Genomic DNA, 6,491 nt, shown 5'->3' on the forward strand with positions numbered 1-6,491 from the left:
TGATGATTTAAATCAGTGATGTGCAATACTAGCTAAATAGTAAATACTTTCAGCTCATTAATGAGCAAATAACCATAAAAATAAATCAAATCAGAATTATTGCTTGGATATGGATATGGGTACTATATTTTTCAGTTATAAAAATATTGTAAATTTATGCTTTAGCTTTTCAAGCTATTCTTCCGTAAGCCGGGTATGAGAACTAGTTAAATAATTGTAAGGACAAAAAGAGTATGCATAAGGACACATTAAGTAAAATTATTTAAATGGTTGCTATAATACCTTGTTATTAAGCACATTGTTATATTTAAAGATACTATTCTCATTAATTAGAATATTTCAAATCAGCCTAAATATTATAATTTCCTTGGTGCCCATGAATGAAAAATTAGATACAATTAGGACATATTTTTTATTTTGAAATTAATAATCAAGTCAAAATAATCTACTTCCGTAAAGTAATAGGATTGTGGTGACAAAAAGCACAGCATTAATAGAACTTGTAAAGTGGTAAATTTTATTAAGGAATTGTATGTTCTCCTCTATTAAATATATGCTCACCTGATTGCCATATTTGTACACATGTAACTTAAGTTCATGTTACTGGGAAGTGACAGACCTCCCAAAGGAAAGAGCTTTAGCACAAAGCAGTTACTTTTTTTTCTTTTTATTTTCATGCATGGTCTCACTACACAGCTCAAACTCATGGTGATCCTCCTGCTTTCAGCCTCCCAAGCGCTGGGATTACAGGAGTGAGTCAGCACACCCAGAATCGGTTGAGGGTGGTGTGCCACATGTGGTGCTGAGGATCTTATCCCGGTTCCTGTGCTTGCCTAAGCAGGTGTTTAGTCTGCTGAGCTATCTCACCAGCCTTACCTTCTTAATTATCAAGAAGCTGAATAAGTCAAGATTAAAGTAATAGATCATTTGTAATGTATTCTTTTATTTTATATTTTGTGCTTTTCTGATATTTGATTTACTAATTGATTTGCTTATGCACTTATTTTAATAGTACTGTGCACTAAACTAATGTTTTTTACACTGAACAGTATCTGCAGTCCATTTTCATTTTTTTATTTTGAGACAGAATTTTCCTAAGTTGTCCAGGCTGGTTTCTTTAAGTACCATCTGCCCAGTCTCTAAGACTGCTAGGATTATAGGAATGTGCTACTTTTAAAGTGTTTGTTTTCATTAAGTTTTGCACATCTACCTTTTTATATAATTTGCCCCTTTTCAGGTTAATGTAGCCAACACAGCTCCTTAAATGACTCAAATAATTCTTTTCCATTATTAGCAGAAAAGAATTCTGTTCTCCAAATTCATGGAGTGTTTCTACTTTAAAAAATAATATAGTTAATTTTCTTTCAGATTTTTGATCATTTTTTTCTATTAGGTCCATTAATAGTACCACATAGAGAAATATAGTGTATAAATAAGCTTAAGTCATATATCTCGTCTTCTGAGTTGCATCATATATTCTTATTACCAAAATGAAAAAGATGTTGAAAGTTATGTGTAGAGTAAAAAAAAATAGGATACCATAGTTCACCCTCATATGATTTTGAAAATAATATAAATGTCAAGTATTTCCATTTTATCAATAACTCATCTTGAAAAATCAATAACCATTTCTCCCTTCTTTGAATCATTGTGCTATACATAATAAATTCTCCAAAGATCATCAATATTGGGTATAACACAATTTATTTATTTATTTATTTATTTGGGTGTTTGTTTCATGAGCTACCAAGAGAAACCACTGATGAGTGAGTTAGATGGCAATAGCTTTTCTGTCCTTTTTTTAAAATGCATTTAGTTTTTGATGAATTTAGGTCCTCACTACATGTATCAGACTCATAGTGATCCTCCTGTTTTGAGCCTCCTAAGCATCTCTGTCCTCTGGCATCAGTTATTTTCAAACTTGTTTCTAAGAGGATGCCCATTTTTTTTTTTTTTTTTTTTGGCGGAACTGGGGATTGAACTCAGGCCCTTGGGCTTGCCAGGCAAGCACTTATTCTACTGAGCCATCTCCCCGGCCCCGAGGATGCCCATTGTTAAAGAGGATGCAGACTTGGAAATCACACTTGCAGTCACACTATTATAAACCATACATACAATCTATAAATTAGATAAATTCATTACAAAAGTTTTCCAACCATGAATTTTATTTCAAGCTTGGAAATAATATGTACCATATACCAGTAAAAATATTAAAGAGTTATGTTTAAAAATAGCGATAAAATTTATGGAATATTACGTAGCATTTACAAAATACTAAGAACTATGTTGCAATAAGTAATATAAAACCCATATAAACTGACCTCAAAAAATGGTTTCATTGGTTCACATTATGAAAGAAAGCCCAACAATCTTTTTTGTTTCAGTCGATACTCAGTGAAGTGACTCAATAGTGTCATCAAGGTCATAGTTCTATCTTATATTCTCTATTTTTGCTCTGCAGGATTCATCTCAAGTTTATGAGTGCCTTTCCTACCAATCAACACTGATAATTCAAACTACTTCTCTCATAATAAAAACCAGTGAGTGTAGCTGCAACTTCTTTTTTTTTATCAAAATAAAAGGAGAAAAAGAATAAACAATATAACAGTTAACTTCATCTTATGACTTAAGAAACAAATCTGACTATTTGATTACACTTCATTGACTTTGCTTGGATAATATGCCCATTCTTTTTTTTTAATGTGTTTCATACAGGGTCTCCAGGGTCTCACTTTATAGATCAGATTTGTAATGATCCTCCTGTTTTCAGCTTCCCAAATGCTGGGATTATAGGCACACACTACCATGCCCAGTCTAACAAGCCCATTCTTTAGGGCTAAAATGGTAGGTACAATGATTTACTGTAGACAATTAATTACCTACTTTAGTAGCCAATGATGATGATGGTAAATCTCCCAGTGAAATGAATCCAGGAACAGCTGCTTTGTTCAGAAGACAGGGGAATGTTAGTTTAACAGTAGAAGTATGGTAGAAGAAAGGAACAGATCTGTATCATGGCATTTAATCAAATATCAAATATGTAATCTTCCAAATATACCTTCTGTTTAAACATAACCTTCACTGAGGAAACCCAGATTAGGCAATACTCCAAGGAGGATATTGTTTTTCAGTTTACGAATTCTATTTTCATCAATTCTTAATTTGAGAAAATTAAATATAAAACTACTTAAACCTTAAAATATTTAGTGAAGAGCCTTTTGATTATTTTTTTATGTTTCTGTATACTATAAAGGTTGATGAAGGTTATTTAAATAAACAGTTGCTAACTGAATATATATGTAACTAAATACATATTAGTAAATAAGTATATTATACAGTATGAATTGAAATATCTCTAGATTGGTTCTTTGAAAAGAGAGAAATGTCTAAAATGGGTAAGATCATATTACAGCTTTCACTACACACCTGTGAAAACAAAAGTAGTGTGATAATGACATTGATCCAAACTAAGGATGTTTGAATTTTCCGAGAACTTTTTACCTGGACAATTATTAAAGTCTTGAAATCTTCAAATAATTTTTCTGGAAATTTACTTAATAGAAAAAAAAACAAAAAACAAAAAACAAAAAACAGGGGCCAGGGAGATAGCTCAGTGGAATAAGCCCTTGGCCTGGCAAGCGCAAGGACCTGAGTTCAATCCCCAGCTCCGAAAAAAAAAAAAAAAAAAAAAAAAAAAAAAAAAAAAAAAAAAAAAAGAAAGAAAGAAAAAAAAAAAGAAAGAAAGAAAGAAAGAAAGAAAGAAGGAAAGAAAGAAGAGAAAAGAAAAAAGAAGTGTGTGTCAGTGTGTGATTTACGCAGAATCAATATACAAGAAATATTTGTTCAAAGAAACATTTAAAACACTAATTATAATTTGTTCAACCCCATTTTAAATAGTCTGTCATTTTTCATAATACTTAAAATCCGAAGTGAGTAATTTTTAATGTGTGAGATCTAAAAAAATTCAACCAATTGGAAGGTGTGTTATTTTACTATTGTGTCAAAATGAAGTACAAAAATCAACTCAAGATATAGCCAAGGGTTGTCTAAGGGGCAGAGGTCCTCAGTACAAGTCTGTGGTCATCCTGCTTGGTTTTATTTCAAAGTTTTATGTTTAGGCACATTTAGTTATAAGGGAAAACAAGAGGCCAACTGTGGTAATGGAAATTCCAAATAATTATGTGCACTTCGCGTTAGAAGACTTTGTTAGAAAGTTAGCAGTAGTATTGTCATAGGCATTATGACAGAAGTACTTCAGTCCTCCAAATGCGTTTTTTTTTAATTTTATGTTGCTAAAATTGTTTAATCAACTCATTTTAAGCATAGAAAAATAAGACATTTTGTAACTGCTTACTATTAACTTGTTGCTAAGTTCCTCATATACGGATTTAATGATTAAAGTCAGATGTTACCAATAAAAAATAAAATAAATAAATTAAAGTATAAGAATTTTTGTTTACCTCTTATAACATGAGCAACTATTTTGAAGATAACAGTGTACAGCGTACTAACCATTGTTACTGCCCCACAATTTTCTTTTTTTTGCAGAACCAGGGACTGAACTCAGTCCCTTGTACTTGCCAGGGAAGTGCTTATTCTACTGAGCCATCTCCCCAGCCCTCCACAGTTTTATTTTATATTTATTCATTTATTTTTTGCTGTACCAGGGATTGAACCCAGGACCTTGCACTTGCCAGGCAAGTGCTTATTCTACTGAGCTATCTCCTCAACCCCACCCCACAATTTTATTTTGAAATTTTACACTATTGTTTTTATTTTTTCTTTTCTTTAAAATAAAAATAAAGTATAAAGACTTTAATATTATTCTTATTAGAGCTATTGCTTTATCTCAGCATTTTGTCTTTATTAAACTTTCTACTTTATGACCTTTCCAAATAATTGCTGCTTCATTTTAATTGAACAGATTTAAATTATTATTGCTGATGCATTATATTCACCCTTAAAAAATAGTTCCAGTATATTGTTTGCTAATACAATTCCTTTAGCCAGATGAATAAAAACTACAATAAATAATGGAAGAAAGCTGCAGCTTTCACATTTAAATATACTCTAGTCCACACACTGAAAGGGCATCTCATTTTTCATTGAATCCCAGAACAGCAGGCATGTGTAACTCCATCAAAGCATGTGAATCAATAGACTAAACAAGTTACACTGTAGCAGTTTATAAATCAAAAACATTTATGTATTTCTGAGAGCAATATCATCAAAATCAATATATCTCCTCATCTACAGCTATTCCCCAAATTACGTGTCCATATTACATATTCAAACAACTATAAACAAATTAATAAATTGCTCTGGACTTTTCTCTCCTGCTGAATTTTAATTTATTCATATCTCTGGAAAATCCACATAGGCTTATGATTTTGGCTTTCTTCCCTTCCTGGCATGAAGATGAATACAGTGAATAAGAATGTCAAGCTCACACTTCACTAACCACTTATAGTCTTGATGTTAAACTCAAAGAGAGTGCTTCTGGTAAACATTTACTGTGTAATTCCCTCCTATCCCTGCATTGCAAAGCAGAGTTTTCTTATTCAGACCATAGTGAGGATCCTGTATTATCAGTGAAGCACATAATGTACAGATGCCATTAGGAGCATCCAATCTATGCAAGCCAATAAAATCATGATTAGATAACTTACATCGGCATACAACAGAATCTACAAGAACAGTTAATGACAAAATCTCTTGCTTGCATGTTATATTAAGGAAATTACCCCATTGAATGCTTTCTTTTTGTTGTTTTCTCTTTGTTTGTCTTGTGTTTTGTGTGTTTATATTGGAATGGTATTTTTGAAGCTTGGAATATTATATCTAGGGCTCACACTTCAACTCACTTCACAGCTCAACAGTATTTAACGTCTTGTAACTTCTAAAACTAAACAAACTGATTTCAACTAAAAGTTATAGTGTGTGCAGTCCTAGAACAAAGATGGTGGCTATCATGTAAATACAGAGACAAGAGCATCAAAAGTACAAACTCTGAAATTTAGGTTCATTATGGCTTTTAACCTGGTTATTATACACAATTCATATTAGCTACAGGTTGTTCCACTCTTGTCCCTTGAGGTAATGTTCAATGTTAAACATGAACTGTATTAAGCATGAATCATAATATCAAATAAAATATTTTTCTATACAGTCACTCTTCACCACTTGTATTTGCTCAACCAATTTAAAGAGCTATAACTCTTTTTAGCAAACATCAAGTAAACCCAAATCCCAGGAAATTTGCCAGGCCTAGTCATAAATTTTTTTAGCAAAATACTCTTAGGCATCTCTGTTTGTAGTAAAATATAAATACAACTCTGTTACATCTCATTACAGATTGGAAATGTAAATATCAGTTTGCTTATGACTCTCAACAGTTTTTTTCTGCGAAGTTTCATCTGGAAAGTAATTCCAGAGTTTTTAATGGATGATCATACCTCTCTGTCTCTGTCTCTGTCTCTGTCTCTGTCTCT

This window comes from Octodon degus, unplaced genomic scaffold (assembly GCF_000260255.1).
Source record: "Octodon degus isolate 3935 unplaced genomic scaffold, OctDeg1.0 scaffold00157, whole genome shotgun sequence".
Classification (NCBI taxonomy): Eukaryota; Metazoa; Chordata; class Mammalia; order Rodentia; family Octodontidae; genus Octodon; species Octodon degus.